General features: G+C 44.5%; 1 protein-coding gene across 1 annotated transcript in view; it reads right to left on the reverse strand.

The window, feature by feature from the left end:
- STK39 (serine/threonine kinase 39) overlaps positions 1 to 20002 on the reverse strand; it is a 198787-nt gene that overhangs the window by 140107 nt on the left and 38678 nt on the right. The window lies entirely within an intron of this gene.

A 20002-nucleotide genomic window follows, 5' to 3' on the forward strand; every position in this document is an offset into this window, starting at 1 on the left:
CAAAAAGGGGCTATCAGTATGACCGTCGCCCCCTCCCCTTGGATTTTGCTCAGAACCCTGGCCAACAGGGGGAATGGGGGAAATGCATAACACAGAGGACCCGACCACTCGACTTGAAATGCATCCCCACCGGACCCGGGGCCTAGACCCCCCCTGGAGCAATAGCGATGGGCCTTGCGATTGTCCAGTGTGGCAAAGAGGTCCAGTTCCGGAAAACCCCACATCGAGAAGATCGGAACGAGGTACTTGTCCCGAAGAGACCATTCGTGAACATCCCGGTGTAGTCTGCTCAGCTGATCTGCTTGGAGATTCTCCACCCCCGGGATGTGTACCGCTCTCAGCCATACCGAGTTCTGTATGGCCCAAGTCCACAGCTTCATCGCCTCGGTACAAAGGGTCGCCGATGCCGTGCCACCCTGTTTGTTGACATAAAACATTGCAGTCGTGTTGTCCGTCAACACTTGCACTGATTTGTTGCGCACGGTATCTGAAAAGGAGATCAGTGCATTTGAAATAGCCCTAAGCTCAAGGAGATTAATATGTTCCGAGCGTTCGGTCGGAGACCATGTGCCGTGAGCATAAGCACCCTCACAGTGAGCTCCCCAACCCAACAGGGAAGCATCAGTGGTTACGGACAAGTGAGTTTGACGATAGCCAAATTCCACACCCTTAAATAGATTCGCATCTGCAAGCCACCATTCTAACGAGGCCACCACCCGTCTAGGGACTGATAAACGTTTGTTCTGGGAATCAGAGTTGGGAGAAAAACTGGCATTAAACCACATTTGCAATGGCCGCATGAACAGCCTGGCGAATGGAACCACAGCCGTAGTAGAGGCCAAACAACCCAAGAGAGTCTGGATAAAATGAGCTGATTGAAAACGGCAGCGCTGCAGCCGAAGGACCATGCCCTTAATCCTGGCCGCCCTGTCTGAGGGCAGGAAGCCAGCATTCTTGATCCCATCCAAGACTACTCCTATAAATTGTACAGACCGTACTGGGGTCAATTTTGACTTCTTCTGATTAACGAAAAGACCTAACCTAAGACATAAATCTAAAGTCAGGGATACTTGGGTAAACACGTCATCAGCAGAACTTCCAACCAGGAGCCAGTCATCCAGGTACGGGAAGATTCGACAGCCCTGTAACCTCAGATGGGCCACCACCACAGCTATACATTTCGTAAAGACCCTAGGAGCAGTAGCTAAACCAAAGGGTAAAACCCGATACTGGTAAATTTTACCATCATAAGTAAAACGTAAATACTTCTTGTGTTCGGGAAAAATGGAGATATGGAAATAAGCGTCCTTCAAATCAAGGACAGCAAACCAGGAGTGTCTAGGTAAAAGGGTCAGAACCATTTGCAAAGTGACCATTTTAAATTTTCGAATTTTTATCAGTTTATTAAGGGCCCGTAGGTCCAAAATGGGTCGAAGACCACCATCTTTCTTTTCCACCAGAAACAGGTTAGAGTAAAACCCGAAGGGGGCAGGATCACGGGGCACCTCTTCAATTGCACCCTTCTGAATCAGGGTGGCCAATTCAGTTAAGATCTCCGTATGAGGAGGTCCGGAAGAAAAGACAGGGAGACGCAGGTAAGGTAAACTCACAAACTCAACTTTATAACCATACTGAACAATATCAGAAACCCAAACATCGGAACCGATGGACAGCCACTCCCTCCAGTATGCATGTAGCCTGAACCCAAACATAGGCTCAGGTCCCTGTAATTGTCAGAATTGCTTCTGGGCGTGGGGGGCGTCCTTAGCCTGTTGTTGCTGAGAACCAGGCTTGGGACGGTGACCTTGTCTGCGCCTGGAAAAGGACTGTTGAGGGCTCTGGTAATTCCTCTGAGACTGATACGAATACCCCTGATAAGGCTGGTACCGATATGATCTGCCCCGATGAGAAGACCTGAAGTAAGGCCTCGCGGGATGCTGAGGAGCCTGGTGCAAAACGCCATAGGACCGTGCCGTGAGACGATCCGTTCTCTTTTTCGACAGGTACTCATCTGTCTTCTCAGAAAAAAGGAGCGTCCCTTCAAAAGGTAAGTCCTCCACTTTGTTCCTCGTCTCGGGCGGGAGAGCAGTCGTGCGGAGCCACGCAAATCGCCGCAGAACCACTGAAGAGAGCAAGGAACGTGCAGAGGTGTCAGACAAACTCCTGCTCGTATTAATCTGGTGTCTTGAGAGGCGGGTGGCCTCCTCTTGAATGACACGCAGGAGGGTCCGCTGATCCTCAGGGAGTTTGGGGAGGAAAGCTGCCACTTTCTTCCACAGGAAGAGCTGGTAAGCCGACATCATAGCCGCATAGTTAGCCACTTTGATGGCGAATGCGGCAGAGGTATACAATTTTCTCCCCAGGGTATCAATTTTTCTACTGTCCTTGTCAGTAGGAGCCGACATGGAACCCTGTTTGCCCCTTGCCTGCATCTCCTCAGTGACCAAGGAGGAAGGAGGCGGATGGATCGTCAAGAAGGGATGGTTCTCGTCCTTCGTGCGATAAAGGCCTTCCACTTTCCGGTTAGTGGCGGGGATAGAAGCAGGCTTGACATTGAGCTTCTTCCATAACTCCACAAAACCGTCAATCAGTGGAAAGGCTACGGAAGGCGTGGAGCCCGAGTAGATATGCTGGTAGATCTTATCAGTAAACTTCGACTCCGTAGAGGTCGTTTCCAAATCCAGCGCCTTAGCCATTCGCTGAAGCAATTCATTGTAGGCCCTGAAGTCGTCTGTCGGCGAAGGTTCTTCCGCCGGGCCAAGTTCAGCATCAGGCGAATCCGAAAGAGGGGATTCATAAATCCTCGGTCGGTCCTGATGGTAGCCGGCCTCAGAAAGGTGTGGGGTTCCACGAGAGTCGCCATAGGATCGGATCCGAAAGGAAGGAGAAATCGAGTCCCTCCGAAAAGAGCGGTCTGATCGGAGTGGGCTATCCTCCAGATAGTACGAGGCCGCCCGGCCCCCACTGCTGTATCGCTCCCTCGATCGGCTCCGAGTCGGGTACGGGCTGTATCGACGGTCCGATCCACTCCGATAACTTCGACCCGATCTGATGGATCCAGATTCATGGGAGGTCGACCGTGGACGTCCCGTAGGGGTCGGGGGCTTCTCCATCGGAACCGGGTCTTCCTGAGAGGCGGTCGCCAGGGCAGGAACCGGGTCGGGATCCTTACGCCTCTTCTCCGGTGGGTCGGAACCAAGCGCACCCGAAGCGGTCGGCAACGGGGAGGAGAGTAACTGCTCCAGAACCGCCTTGTCCCTCTTAGAAGAATGTTTTCTCTTCTTCTTCTTTTTGTCAGAGTCGGACGGAGCGGATGGTTCTCCCGCTGTCTCCGAAGCGACTGCACCCTGAGACGGTGGAGGCGTCGGTCTCGACACCGAAGGTGTCCGGCTCCGAGACGCAGCTCGATCCAAGGCCGGTGCAGCAGATGAAGTCGAGGGTGGTCGGCTCCGAGGGAGCTTCGGAACCGATGGTGCTGGTTCCGACGCGCTCCGAACCGAGGAGGACGAGCGATCTCTCGGTCTCGACTCCGAATGACTCGGGGAAGGTAAGGCGCGAGGGGTCCTCGAGCTCACGGTTTCGGCCGGCCGAGGAGTGGATCCGGGCGCAGCAGATGGAGGTGCCTTCGCCGGAGGGTCCACAACAGACATAGCACGTTGCCACAGCGAGGCGTGCAAACGGTCCGCCCTCTCCGCCCTGGCCTTCGAAGTAAAGGCACGGCAATGTTTACAGGCCTGGGTATTATGGGTTTCCCCGAGGCAATAAAGGCAATTAGAATGGCCGTCTGACCTGGTCATCTTTCGATTACAGGAGACGCATCGTTTGAACAGAGCAGTATCCGACATCGCGAACGAGTAGAAGAGCCAAAAACCTCATCTATCGGCGGCGAAAAGGAAACTGAGGGTATGTGTGGGGCGCTCCGCCTTCTATAGTCCATTTAGGCGGGAAAATGGCCGCGCATGCGCGGTGGAAGGCGAGAGCGCCCCCTGGTGGCTTTGAGCTATAAAAATCTCCGGTATCGGCAGGCCTGCGCGTGCGCAGTCCCATGTGGGACTGCACAGGAAGACCGTGGATGAACTCCAGGTTACAACTACAGAAATTTAGCAGCCCCTCTTTTTTTAAAAGCCATGCTAACAGTGTTGAATTCACCATTTTAAAAAATATTAAGCCATGTGGGATGTGCGCACATGATACTGCAATTAATAAACCCTGATCTAATTATTAATCTTGTCAGAATGTGGGTGGTGGATATATATGCCCATGAGCAGAATGATAAGCTGATGAGGGTTGACAACTATTTCACTCACTCAGGAGCTGTGCCATTCTTAGTGCCTTGGTATTGGTAGACAGCGAAGAACAAGCTCTGTCCAAAGGCTACATAACAGAAACATTGCAGTTTGGGGGGCGGGGGGGGGGGGAGCTTAAATGAATTTCAATGCATCATTGCACACCAACGCACAACTAAGTTCAATTTTGTGTAAATTGCTTTTGTTATCTTCCAAGCATACCTGGTGGGGGGGGGGACTCGCTCTGTACCTTGAAGGTTCACATTTGACTAAAGAAAAACATCTACCTGGGAACCTACCACTACCAGCAGCAGCAGCAGCAGCAGTAGTAGTAGGGCAAAATTGTTAATTTAAGGAGAATTTCCCACATAAAATATATTTTATCAAAACATGACGTTTTAGTTTTGATTGAACACTCAGATTTTACTAACAACTGAGCAGTGCAAGTTTTAACAACAAAACCCCACTGAGACAGAGTTGACTGGATCCAGTGATACATCAGCAGCAGGAGCCAACAGAAGAAGCAGCCATTTTGTTTCCCCTTCTCGCTCCTGACTGCAGCCCATGAATTCTGTGACCCTGAGAATCCAGTTTCTCAGGGGAGGAAAGGATTATGAGGAGGGCAAAATATGTGATCCCTGCAAGAGGAGATAGCTGGATCCAGGACCATTAGTCTAGGCTTCAGCTCTTTTATTTTGTTTTAAAGTTAAAAGTCAGTATACGGGTGAGCAGTAAATCGATTAGGATCAGGGGGGAAAATCAAATCCCTCAGACCACATTGATTAGTTTTGCTTAAGTTACAATTCTAAACAAAAGGTAATAACTTAGTATCTGTTTAAGGCTTGAATATATTCCATATCTTGGAAGCAAGCCAGGATAGCATTAGTCCTAAAAGTAGGATAGGAGCCCTTAATAGAGGGCTTATGAAGACCTATTTCTTTAGCAAACACAAATTACAACATTCTAACAGATGTTTCCAGTAAAAGATGGAATGAAATCCTGATAAAATATACTAATGCAAACCGGACAGGTTTTATTAAAGGAAGGTACTTGAAAAGTTATATAAGGAAAACACTCAATTATTAAAATACCCAAATATTTTTTAAAATCCTATATTGCTTGTTTTTCTTGATGCTGTAAAAGTATTTGCTAGAGTGGACTGGCAGTATCTGTGGAAGACAACAAGGCAGCATAGTACAGTGGTTATGGTGTTGGGAATGTGATACAGGAGACCTAGGTTTGAATCTCCTCTATGGCATAAAAGCTTGCTGGGTGCCCTTGAGCCAGTTACACACTCTCAGCCTAAACTACCTCACAAGAATTTAATGTGAGGGTTCAACGGAGAATGGGGAAATGATGTAAATCACCCAGACTTCTTTGGATGATAGGCAGAATAAAAAATGTACTAAATTAATCAATATACATCAACCATTGCCCAGTGGATACAAACAATATTTTGTTATCTAACCAAGATTTTAGCTAAATCCTGCTAAAAAGACCTTATACTGTTGCCACAAGTTACAAGATAGAGATAGCCTCTTTTTCCTTTATTTGCTTTAGCTATTGAGCCATTCACCATTGCAATAAGATCTGATTTTCAAATTAAATTGGTACAGAAAACAAGCAGTCAGGTCAAAATTAAACCGTATGCCAACGACAGTGTTGTTATTGAATACCCTTTCTAATCCTTCTCTTTCAGTTAATTAAAAGTTAGCCTTTATGTACTGGATAGTAAAATAGTAGCAGTTTAAAAATAGCAGACTAATTCACAGTTCAGTCTTAACAAAAAGTGCCATTTGATATTGAGAGGAAAGATTACAGAAAACCTGCCACAGAAGACCAAAGATAAAATACACTTTCATAGTTCAAGCAAATAAATAAATAAGATTTGGACAGTGGGACAAATTTATTTTATTTATTTATTTATTTATTTATGGTCTACCTTTCTCACTGAGACTCAAGGCCGATTCCACAGCGTAGGTCAATACCATCAGTGGCTGTGACATTTAATAAATATCCAATAAAGGATACAATGGGGAAAGGATTTCAAAAAAATGAAAACCAGCAAAAATCTGATACAAGGCTGAAAATAATGCTGAAAGCAGAATCATAAGCAAGTTGGCTGACATTACATGGTGCAGAACTATCCAGTGGAAACATACTTACAGCAACAGATTAGGGTTGCCAGCCTCTGGGAGATCTCCCGGAATTACAACTGATCTCCAGGCAACAGAGATCAGTTCCCCTGGAGAAAATGGCTGCTATGAAGGGTGAGCTCTATGGTATTATACTCCACTGAGGCCCCTCTCCAAATCCCACCCTCTCCAGGCTCCACTCCCCCACCCCAAATCTCCAGGAATTTCCCAACCTGGAGCTGGCAACCCTACAACAGACAGCAAACCATAGTATAGTTTACAGTCCTTATCCCATTCCAGCATCTCTCTCTAAACTATTTCCTTACAGCACAGTCTTATTACCCGCTTAAAAAAGCCCTCCTGAATAATTCAGTTCGGCATAGTTTGTGGAAAGCCAGGAGAGAGGGAGCTTTCCTGAAATCTTCAGACAGGCCATTCAATAAGCTGAGGGCCACTTCATTCATGTGTACAAGCAGCTGTTGATTTTGCCCCTTGAGCAAGAAGGCACCTGGTACTAAATGACTTTTTATGGCTTAAGTAAACATCCACAACTATAAGCTAGCATGATACAGAAAGCAATTAATTAAGGGTATTTCCCAACTTGATGCTTTAATATGACGTCACCCACTTCCATGGTTGTTAGAAAAGCAAAGAGTAAAAAAGTAATGGGTTTCAACTGGAACAAAGGTTTGTTCCTTGTACTATTTATGTAATTGCCTGAATACACAGGAAGATATTAAATAGATGCTCGATGAAAAGGCTATTCCTTATCAGTTATTAATCACCCGGGGAAAGAATAGAAAGGAGTTCAGCCCTCCTATCTTCCCACAGGGAGTGCATATTATTCTGAATGGGGGGGGGGGGGGATCATCTTGTATACTTGTGATATATGATAAATGCAATTTTGTAAGACCAATCTCTCCCAAGTGGCTAGAATTTCCAGCTTTGGGCTTTCTGTACAATTCAAAATCAGCAGCCTATTGAGATGATAGGAATCAACAACATGGGAACAATAATGATTCTAGAAGGAGGGTGTGATCCCTCTTCTGTTAAGAAAAGGGGCCCAAGCTTGGCAAGTTCTTGACAACAATTGGTCCAAGGCCCATCATTTGACTCCAGTTCATCGATTTGGCTCACTCTACAGGAAGCACAACACAAGTTAATATTTCACTGGTATTTAAGCACAGTGAATGAAACAAGATACTTTGCCAGGGAGAGTTAAATGGTAGAAGTGTTCATTAGATCATGCCAACTCTTTATTTCCTGTTTGGTAGATTTGCAGCCATGGTCCAATTTTCATCTCAGATACTCAGTGGCCACTCAAAAGTACCGGTGTTAGTGGTAGCGTTTATCTAATCTTGAGAATCAACAGATGCCTACTGGACTGTTCATGCCCCCAAAGAGAGGTGAATTCATCACCTTTATCCAGCTGTAGTCCAAACTGCAAGGTGAGAGCCATCACTGCCTTATTGCTTTGTTTCCCACTGTTGCTTGGCATGAAGATTTTATTCAGCTCTGGCGCTCTACCCCTTCCTAGTAATTGTCTCAAGCTTCTTTCCCCTCCACTACCAAGTCACATTTTCACTGAAAAATGTTCCGTTTGTACCACTGCACTAAAGCATCTATTCACCATCAACATTTTATGTATTTCTTCTGTCTTCTATTGGTGGTGATGAAAAGTACTGTGGAGTCATAGCTGACTTATGGCGACCCCTTCAAGGCAAGAGGTGGTTTGCCTTGCCATTGCCTGCCTCTGCAACCTTGGTCTTGTTTGGAGGGCTCCCATCCTATTACTAACCAAGACTGATCCTGCTTAGCAACCAAGATTTGACAAGATTCAGTTTGTCTGGACTGTCCAGGACAGGGCTCGGTCTTCTTTTAGTAGAAGCTAAAAGTACCAGCCCCATACACACACATGCATGGATAAAGAGGAGGACCAAGATTAAACACACTATTGTTTCTGATTTACTGGCAGCCTGTGTGTGTGTATAAACCATAAATACAAAAGCTCAATATCTGTGAGAAGAATCACTGTTTTTTAAAAAAATATCCAAACATAGATATGAAGTTGACATCTGTATTGTTCCTAAGCCCTTAAGGTTGCCAGGTCCCTTGACTCCCCTGGCGGGAGATTGGGAGCCTGGCACCTACCTTGCTGCTGCCCGGGTTCTGGTTTCACGTGCGAGTGTGCTCCCAGCTTGCACGATGACGTCACTTCCAGTTAAAATTAAAGATGGGCGGCTGGGAGCACTTCCATGGGCTGGATTGGGCCACTGTGGGCCACGATTTGGCTTGAAACGGGCCCACTGCAGGGCACGTTCCAGCCCAGGGGAGCACCCCACCCCGCTGGCCAAGTAAGTGGGCAAAGGGAGGGAAAGTAGGGAGCAGAGATCCCCCACCCCAGGCGGGGGAATTTGCTCCCCTATACGCCATGCATGCCACACACAGGAGGGAAAGAAGAGCCAGTGTGTTAGTCCCAGGCAAGGCCAGCATGCAGAATGTTGCTTCCCCTTTACATGTGTTACCTGTCTGCAGTGTCATATATACAAGGCCTCAGTCACAGCGAGGACTACAAACCCTGAACCCATCTTTATCAGCATCAGTTTACAGTTTATTCAAGCTTAACAGCCCATAGGCCACACACTAAAACAACATTTAAGAACTAAAAATAACCAGAAAATAAAAGTTTGCCACGTCCACAGTGCAGCTTTTGCAAAGGCTACTCAGCAGTAGTCTTATTGATGGTTGTTGTGGGTTTTCCGGGCTGTATTGCCGTGGTCTTGGCATTGTAGTTCCTGACGTTTCGCCAGCAGCTGTGGCTGGCATCTTCAGAGGTGTAGCACCAAAAGTCTTTTGGTGCTACACCTCTGAAGATGCCAGCCACAGCTGCTGGCGAAACGTCAGGAACTACAATGCCAAGACCACGGCAATACAGCCCGGAAAACCCACAACAACCATCATTCTCCGGCCGTGAAAGCCTTCGACAATACATCAGTAGTCTTATTCTTAAAGAATCGGGAATGGTTGAATACTTCCATAGCCGGTTTTTAAAGAAATCCTTCTCTGGCTAGTTCATGCTTTAGACAGTGGGGAAAGGCATGAGACCATGAGTCAGCTACAGTCAAAGGGCAGTCACAGAAGTGCTGACCTGAAGGTATCTTGAGAAAATGGTCTTTCATCTGGACTGCTGGCAATGCGTTGCAGCCTGCAATCATGTAGGAACCACTCAGTTTTGGAACTACCATCATTCCTTTCTCAGCACCATACATCAAATGAACAGAAGTGTACATTCGTAGTTGTGAGCAACAGCCCAAAGTCAGCATTATCTTAGGGGCAAGACAAACAAGTCTGCCAAAGTTCTAGAAGAAAGAATTCTGCATCTGTAAGAATTTGAGTCCAGTGGCACCTTAGAGACCAACAAGATTTTCAGGGTATAAGCCTTTGAGAGTCAGAGCTCCCTTCTTCAGATACTGTTCTACTGCAGACCGACATGATTGCCCACCTAACACCATGTATGTGTAAGACAAGATTTATAAACAGGAGGGATAGTAGAGCAAGTACCTTCAAAAGAGACCGGACACCTGTCCCAAACATGTACCTACTGAACATGTTTCACTTCAGCTCAAACCCAAATCTGCTCCCACACCCCAGCTCTTGGAGACCAGCAGAAATGATGGTTTGCACAACCAAAGCAAGCGCTGCATCCTTGCTGGCCAGTCTACCTCTACTGTCCAGCATCCAAGCAGTGAACCTCTTCACCTGAGAGGCCTACAAAGCTCGTTGTCACTACTACTCCGATGGAATCCCTAACATACCGTTCCATGCTGCTTCTCCAACATACAGAGAGCCGATTAAGGATTCAGTTATTGAATGAGCAAAGCTTTCTCACTGGCATACAGGCAGCCATTTTGTCTAAAAATCCCGTAAAACATCTGAAGACAAGCCAGTTAAAATTAAAGATGGGCATGATAGCCCAGGTGAGCCTGATGTCGTCAGATCTCAGAAGCTAAGCAGGGTTGGCCTTGGTTAGTAATTGTATGGGAGAACCCCCCCCCCCCCCCAACGAAGACCAGGGTTGCAGAGTCAGGCAATGGCAAACCACACCTCTGATAGCCTCTTGCCATAAAAACCCCACTAGGGATCGCCATAAGTCAGCTATGACTTGAAAGCAGCACACACACACATAATAGTATGGATGGGGCTAAAAACATTTTCACGCACAGTTCCTACTTCCGTTTATCATCCAGCTAACAAAACAATCTGACTCAGAGCACTGTCTTCAGATGGCTTGATATACTTCCTCTAGATATGCCTCCGTTCTAAGCTACTGAACTATGCGCTAACCTGAAAGAGCACACACATAGACACCCAATTCTTAAGAAGCAGGTGCAACAAGAGGATTAACTGGCTACATATTCCACCTTGCAAAGTACAAAAAGAACTGAGCTGGCATCCCATCAGAATCAGCAAGGAATTAGGCCATTCTATAAACAAACCACAAGAGGTTATTGTTCATAAAGCCTCTGTCAATTAAGTCTCACTTCATGAGAAAGTTCCCAGGAGAAGAAGAGATCTATAAAACTTATGTTTGTCAGTCAGCAAATTCAAAAAAGTGATACTTTGTTCATGGTATAACTCTTTAAGTGGATGGACGTTGCAATTTTGCTATACATTTGCACCCGATGTGTGGTAAAAAGTATTTGATAGAATGGTACAGCAGACTAAAGAACCCGTATACAGTGAGCCTACAAAGAGGACTTGAACACGTGTGAACATGAGAGTGATTCTTTTAATAATAATAACATAACATTCGATTTATATACCACCCTTCAGGACAACTCAACGTCCACTCAGAGCAGTTTACAAAATACATTATCATCTCCACAACAATCACCGTGTGAGGTGGGTGGGGCTGAGAGAGCTCCGGAGAGCTGTGACTGACCCAAGGTCACCCAGCTGGCTTCAAGCAGAGGAGTGAGGAATCAAACCTGGTTCTCCAGATTAGAGTCCCACGTTCTTAACCACTACACCAAACTGGCTCTCCAATTCAAAACACCTATCATCTTTATTTTCCACACACTCGATAACCCCGCTTGAGATGCACATATTTAAACAGAAGCATAAGTTGGGTTTTTTCATCCTCCATAATCATACCGATGAAGCACAGATGAGCTGAAATAAACTGCGGTTTAAGCAATTCACGCAACCAGATGTTGAGTACAAGGCCAAAGCCAAATTAGGCTCAGTTTCCCACCTCATCTAAGTAATGTGAATTGCACTCTAGGAACTCCTGACCTTTCTGGGCACTGCCCTCTCAAATTACTACCTTTGTACAGGTGGTTAGAAGGAAGAAAGAAGCTAGGCTCTGACTCACAAAAGCCTGTGCTGGTGTAACTTTTGTCAGTCTTTAAAGGTGTCATTGGATTTCTGGTTAACACTGGCACCCTAGAAAACTTTGTTTTAGGTGGGTAGCCATGTTGTTCTCCAGTAGATCGGCAGGATTTGAGTCTAGTGGCATGTTAGAGACAAATGAGATTTTCAGAGACTAAGTTTTCAAGCTCTGACTCTCAAAAGTTTACCCTCTGAAAATCTTGTTGGTCTCCAAGGTGCCACTGGACCCAAATCCTGCTAGAAAACAATGGTACCCTGTACAAATATCTGAGTGTTAAAAGGGCACACATGAACAGAACGTAACCCTTATGCCAACAAAATTATATTGGCACCAGGGTCTCTTAATTTGTATCATGTAATCCCTACTACTTTATGGAGAACTTCTCTTAGTCTGCGCTCTCCTAGGATGTAACAGCATAAGCAGGAATTATAAATGCTTCAGTGGTTTTCTGCTGCTGACCATTCAGAGAGCCTAATCACGCACATTGCAAAAGCTTAGAAGAATTAAGAGAACGAAGTGACTTGGGTAGTTTTTAAGTGCAACAAAAATCTCCAATCTATTTGGCAATCAATATGCAGGCAAGTCTCACTTAATAAGCAATGAAGCAAATATTTATTCAGAGAAAGGGCTGAGCACTTCATCTTCTGTCTTGTCTAAGGACAAACTTTATATATATATATATATATATATTTAAAGTATAGCAGCCACAGGAAGCGGCATGTTTGCTTGGCAGAATGTTTAATCCTTTTGTCCTTGGAGTGTTGTTCCACTCAAAATTGCCCCAGCCAACTGCTGGGGCAACAAGGTAAATATACCTGTATGCTTCCCATCATGGGTGGAAACACATTAGGGAGCAGAATACTAAGTGGAAAATCAGCCAGAGACCTACAGGAGTAAACATCTTTTCCCTACCATTTTGCCAAATCAAGTTCGCAGTCTTCTGCATCTGCTACTCATTTTAAAGAAAAGTCTGAGACTTCTACATGTATTTTAGTCTTTGCTTGGCCTTAGGGCAATTATCACACCAATCATCAAGATTTTAATTCTAATCTTGTTACACTGTTTTCAAAAAACGGCAAGATGGCAGTAAAGTTGCTCTCTTAACACCCTGTTCCTGCCAACCAAGCCATATATTCTGGATTTTACTGCTTTTACTCACTAATATTTCCCTTCAAAGTCATCATTTTTGATATTTGATCATTCAGTTCTACATACTGCTCAACACTTCAAGCACATGCAGTTTGTTGTTCCTGCTAGTGGAAGGTGCTTCTGTCAGCAGAATGGAAGTTTCCTGTCTTTCCCCTTTTGTTGCATCCCACTTAGAGCCAAACTACAAGTAACGCCTGATACTAGTTGGACACTTGTCATCTTCCCTCAAGTTTTGATGGGAAATGTAGGCATCCTGGTCTTGCAGCTTGGCTCTCTGACTGCTGTCCAATGGACTTTTCAACTGTCACTTGTCCAACATTCTGCCAAGCTGCCTACATTTCCCATCAAAACTTGAAGGAAGATGATACGTGTCCAGCTAGTGTCAGGCGTCACTTGTAGTTTGGCCCTGAGTTCCCTGAGATTCTACTCCTGGGGGGATAGGGGATCTTTATGAACAGCATGTGGGGTGAAATGGGGACCTGAGGTAAAAGTAGGAAGTCAGAAAAATTGAGCCCTGCCCTATCCTGATAGAAACTGACCTTGGATCCAGCCCAGTATCTTCAACTCCCCTGTAATAACTTTATTCAAAAATGGCAATATGAAACATTATTAGAAAAGCAATTTCAGAAGTTTACCAACACTATGGAGGGAAGATGGAATGCAATGAAATCCTAAGCAGAGTTACTCCAGTCTAAGACCATTTATTTCAATGGGATTAGACTGGAGCAACTCTGTTAAGAATCTCACTGATGGTATAGCCCGATCTTGTCAAATCTCAGAAGCTAAGCAGGATTGATACTTGGATGGGAGACCACCAAGGAAGATTCTCCAGAGGAAGGCAATGGCAAACCACCTCTGCTTCTCTCTTGACTTGAAAGCCTCTTGCTGGGGGTCGCCTAAGTCAGTTGTGACTTGATAGCACTTTACATACACACACACAACTTTTCAAAAGTTTCTTAAAAAGGCAAAGGTAAAAGACTATCAATGCAATCCTATGGAAAGTTACTCTAGTCTAAGTCCAAGAGTTCAATGGAGTAACTCACCATAAGATTGCACTATATATCGCTTACACCTAAATATATTACAAATCCAGTGTCACATACCAGAAGAGATATTTTTATCTTCAGCAGAGCCAAGAGATTTACAAGGGGAATACAGACTGTAACTAGACCTCAGGTTCCTGAGGAGTGAAAGAAGCTCAAAGTTAGATGTGCAGTCTGGTAGCAGCAATTAAACCCTTCTGGCCCAATAAGGCAAGTCTTCTAACAGTGCAATCCTAGTAAATCAGTGGTTTTAGACTGGAGTAACTCTTCATAAGATTGTACTGTAAGCACTCCAAGTATTATTAAAAACTTCTTTAAAAGCATTTCACTCCTTCCAGAAGGAAAAATATTCCTAGGTCTTTTTCAGGACTCCCCAAAGATTCTAATTTTTCTGTCAGGAAACTGGGGGGATGGGGAGTCCTCAATATAAATGGAAAACCACTTTCTCCTCTAGTCTGCACATCTCTGATTCAGACATTGTGACAAACATCTGTTTGTTTCTTCATGACAGACATGTATGGTTAGTCTGCCCTGCTTCTGTGCCCCCGTCCTCCTCCACTTATATGTGGATTTAAAGACAGGTACCTGTGGAAATTGGCGTCAGATTCTTCCTCACAAACCAGGATTCGAAATCAATCCCATGTTTACTTCCATAATCAAATTGCATAGTATGAAGATTGTTTTGTCAGGCAATCAATAATAACGCAACAATAACACTCAATTTATATACCGCCCTTCAGGACAACTTAATGCCCACTCAGAGCTGTTTACAAAGTATGTTATTATTATCCCTACAACAAACACCCTGTGAGGTGAGTGGGGCTGAGAGAGATCCTAGAAGCCGTGATTGACCCAAGGTCACCCAGCTGGCTTCAAGTGGAGGAGTGGGGAATCAAACCTGGTTCTCCAGATTAGAGTCCCGCACTCTTAACCACTATACCAAACTGGCTCTCAAAGCATTAGATAACAGTAATTCCTATGTATAATGTAGATATATTATTCAGCATTTACAGATCAGATTACTGCAATGTGCTCTGTGTGGCGCTGCCCTTGAGAAGTGTTTGGAAACTTTAATTGTTGCAGAATGCTTCGGCCAAGATGTTGACTGGAGTGGATTGTAAGGACTTTATGACTTAAGTCTTGGTCCATCTACACTGGCTCCCAGTTAGTTCCCTGGCACAATTCAAGATGTTGATATTGATTTGGGAGTTATTTAATTTTAACTGTAAAAGTTCAATCTATTATTGAACCACAAGGAAAGGTGGGATAAAAATGTTTAAATAAATTAATAAATAAAATATACGGTCTGGGATCAACATTCCTGAAGGAACATCTGCTTCTTTGTTGTAAAAAATGAAGGCCCTCATCTCAGATTTCAGAGGGGGGCCATGAGAGAGTCAGAGACATAGAGAGGTCAAGGGTCTGTCCATCCTGCCTTTCTACTATCCTGGAGATATCCCTTTTATGTGTGGGTTGTTTTCTCAGGGACTTCCTTCCCTCTTGCACCACACCTTCCTCTCTTTGCCTTCCTTCTCTGTCATGCCACCATGTGTGAAGGACATGCCATCTTGCATCCCTCGGCATCCTAGATTAGATAGCTAGAAAGAATTCTTTCTATATTCTTTCCTATCTGCAATGGAGTTCCAGTAATAAATGGACTCCTATTTCCTTTCTAAAGCTTAACCAGGTTCCGTGTGTGAATTGTTCCTCTCCACACACACACTCTTCGATACAAGCACACACACACACACACACACATGCTTTGCCACATCTTTTACGCTACTCTGCTAACAATTATAATCTCACCAGACTACTGTGCTCATCCTCAGAGGACCAGCTTTGGGTGCCCCCACCTTCTAAGATAAGGTGGGTGGCAACTTGGGAGATGGTCTTCTCAGTCATGGCACCAAAACTCTGGCACTCTCTCCCCACAGAGACTCATCTGCCCCCTGCTGTTGTCATCTTCCACCAGTAAGTGAAGACCTTTTAGCTACATTTGGTGTTTGTAAGTATTAGACTTTATAAGTATTTCATATATTTAAATTCTCCTAACCCTCAAAAATGTTTCTTTTCTGTGGCTTCAAAACTTATGGAAACTTTACATCACTAGTATGAATGCAAGCCTATGTAAGATCCTATCTGTGACAGCACACAGCTGGATCCAACCAGCTTCTCTAATGATGAAAAAGGGAGGAGGAAGTCCCCTTTAACCACAAAAAATGTCATTTCTAGGAAGCAAGCAAAAGCTATGTGAGATGTGAACTGTAGTAAGATGGGAATTCGGTGAGATTGAACAAAAACCTTGGCTGGACCCAAACCAATGACTCCCTCTTGCAGCTGTCATGTGAAGCAGCTCTTTCAACCTAGACTCCATGCTGGCAATCTCACTACCATGTAAAGCAACAAATAACCTCAATGCCCAGGTATGTATCCCTGTTGTAAGCGTATGGTAATCATCTAGATCCAGTGGTACATGTATCATCAGTACCACACAGAAGTAGTCTAGGTGGGACATAGGGTTTTCATAGGGTCAGTCTCCCGCTGACCCCCGTTGACCCTATCTGCCATTGACCTCTGGGGCATGCTAGCAGCAATAAGAGAATGCCTGTAAACATATAAATGTCCTTTGCAGAAAATTGGGATTTTTGTTTTTATCATGGTGGGTCCACGGTTCTTTTACAGAGTGACTGGGGGGATATAAGATACAAAAGTTTGAGAACCACAGATCCAGGTAATGAGTAGAACCACCTCCTGATGTAGCATAGTGGTTAAGTGGCTGGGATGTGAATCAGCACTCTGGTGGTTCAACTTCCATTACTGCCATGAACTCTGCAGGTGGCCTTGGGAAAGCTGCTCCTCTCAGTTCCAGCTCCCCAGCTGTATTGTGGGGATAACAACAACACTAACTTTGTTCACTGTTCTGAGCCGGGCACTAATCTATCTAGAAAGATGGTATATAAGCACACCATTATTATTATTATTATTATTATTATCCAAAACACAATCAACAATAAGCAGAGGTCACATGTTATTATTCATTGGCCTTGCTAAGCTGATACAAGTTTCCACCGGAGACCTAAGTATCAACCAGATATCGGCGTAATATGTACACTGTTCCAAGTAGCGCCGTCTTTTGCAGTTCTGTAGGTGTTATGTCAGAAAGCTACAGTTTTTCCATATCAATTGCAAAGTCTTTCGAGATGTGCCCTGAAGTTCCAAGTGCTCCAATGACAATGGGGACTGTTGCATTCTTCTTCCATAGTCGGGTGGTTTCTATTGCCAGATCTCTATATTTAATCATTTTTTCTTGTTCTTTTTCTTTAACTCTGGCATCCCCAGGAACTGCAATGTCGATTATCCAGACTTTTCAATTTTCCATGACTGTTGTCTGGTGTATTATGTTCTGGTGTATTATAATAATAATAATGCTTTGTTTGGTGGAGGAACTATGGCATGGACTTTTTAAGCTGATTACTTACCCCGTGTTTCTATTTTGCATACTTTTATTATTATTACTACTACTACTACTGCTACTACTACTACTACTACTACTACATTTCGAACCTGCCCCTCCCTCAAGCGGGCTCAGGGCGAGGTACAGCAGTTATAAAAATACAATACAAATATTAAAAACAATTCATAAAACAACAGTTCATCATAAAATCAACAAACAGATAATAACTGTCCCAAGATAGGGTCAATTCCAGATTCCTGTCTATTAGCATACAGGGGGAGGGAAGCAGACAGATAATATACTGCAACCCATACGTGGGTCAGCTAACGAATGGGCACTACATAGCCCTGTGCTGTACCCATACGCTGGGCAGCCGGCCAGTGGACGCTGTATAACCCCACACTTAGTGGGAGACTGGTGGGAGGGTCAGTGAAAATCTCATACTGGCCTCAACCATACGCCTGGTGGAACATCTCTGTCTTACAGGCCCGCCGAAATGATAGAAGATCCTGAAGGGCCCGGATACTTCAGCCACTTTCTGCATTAGCTCTTTGTATTTCTTTCCTGATAACCAAAGACTGTCCTGACAATGGAACATATGATCCACTGGCAAAGATGATAGTGCTCTTACTGTGTAAACACCTTTGAGATTGAACAACAGGCCTTCCAGAGGTAAAAAGATACAACTGTGCCGTTGAAGAGAATGGAATGCAAGCTTCTTCTCATTTACCTGAAATAGCTTGCTATCTTCACCCCGCCAGAGAGCTGATGCTATTTTAGTATTAATGGGTTGGAGTTGCCATCTCGATTCAGCTCAGCCAGAACCATATTACGGACTGTAATTTGGGAGAAAAAATGTTGAGCCGCTAAGTACATTTTCTACCTTGGAAATGTTTAATTTTGCCAACCTCTCCCCTTCCATTAGCAGTGTAGCCGTCCCTTAAAGACAAGCTTCAAAGGGTTCACTGGGAAAAGAGATTCACTACAACAAAAAGCAATTGTGAGATCACAATATGGGAAATTTGATTATCAGTCAATTCCAACTCCCACCACAAAACAACAACAACAGCAAAGTGCTATTTGGACCTAAGCCTGGAATTTACTGAGATGCATGTACTGCAACAGAAATCTAGTTTCAATACTAGCATCAGTACTGTCCCCTCGCCTCCTTTCCAGAACCAAACAGTTTCAAAGGATTTAATCTTCCAGATTGCCAAATCATAAATTTCATTTTATTTACTTCACCCCCTTTCACCCCTCCCCATGGGGACCCAAAGCAGCTTACATTGTTCTGCTCCATTTCATCCACACATTTTATCCTCTGAGGTAGATTAGGCTGTGCGTGAGTGAGTGGTCCAAGGTCACTTAGTGAACTTCCGTGGCAGAGTGGCGATTCAAACCTGGGATTCAAAGTCTCCCAGATCCTTAGTACAACTCTGTAACCATTACACTACACTAAAGCAGGACTGGATGGGAAGGAGATGAGGATACAGGCTTGTACAAAGTATCTGTGAAATCTTGACGACTGAATGAAAATGCTCTAGTTCAAAAAAATCTTAATTGTAGCCTATTCTTTCCCAGTAAGCAATTAGATCATACGGGCATCCAGAGCTTCAATACAGAGCTAGTTTGCTACCCAAAGTGAAAACAAAGCAGAGGCTGATTTATGGCAAGAACCATCATTTTCATCAGTTACTAACTGGTTGAGAAAGAGCATTTAACAAAAAAAAAAAAAGTATAATGAACAGAGTACTTTCATACTGTCTCCTTACTACTACCACCAGGATGCCACACCATAAGCTTGTTGAAATCGGTTGCTGTCAACATCTATGAAAACTGACAGAGCGCGACGGAGTATTCCTTTCTCCCAAGCGCACACAACCAGGAATTCACTATTTTGCTAACTGTTTCAAAGCAACACAAACAACTGCCAGTCATGAACAAGCAAAGCCGAACAATCAACCAAACAGTTCAGAGGGGTGAAAAAACCTGAATAGCGAGAAGACACTTTGTGCATAAGCCAAGAATACAGAAAGCTGTAGAGCTGCTACTATTCCAAATTCTTTATGGAACCAAAAAACTGGAAGATGTCTTTTCTGAACAACAATAATAACTCTCTTTTTAAGTCAAAAAACATCCTTTTTATGTAAATTGAATCAATTGGTGAGGGCAGGGACAGTGTAGCAGCTAAGAGAAAGAACATGAGAGAAAGAATGTCCCTAGTTCACGGAATCTCAGCCATGAATGCATTGGGAAGAGGCTGTAGCTCCGTGATAGAGCATGCACTTTGCAAGCAGAAAGGTCCAAGGTTCAGTCCCCAGCACCCTCGGTTAAAGAATGTGAAGCAGGACGTATCAGGGAAAACTATGCTTGAGACTAGAATTGCCAGCCTCCAGGTGGTGGCTGGAGATCTCCCAGAATTAAAAGTGATCTCCAGTTGACAGAGATCAGTTCACCTGGAGAAAATAGCTGCTTTGGAGGGGTAGACTCCATGGCATTATACCATTCTGAAGCCCCTCCCCTCCCCAAAGCCTGCCCTCTCT

The sequence above is a fragment of the Eublepharis macularius genome, chromosome 2, assembly GCF_028583425.1.
Source record: "Eublepharis macularius isolate TG4126 chromosome 2, MPM_Emac_v1.0, whole genome shotgun sequence".
Lineage (NCBI taxonomy): Eukaryota > Metazoa > Chordata > Lepidosauria > Squamata > Eublepharidae > Eublepharis > Eublepharis macularius.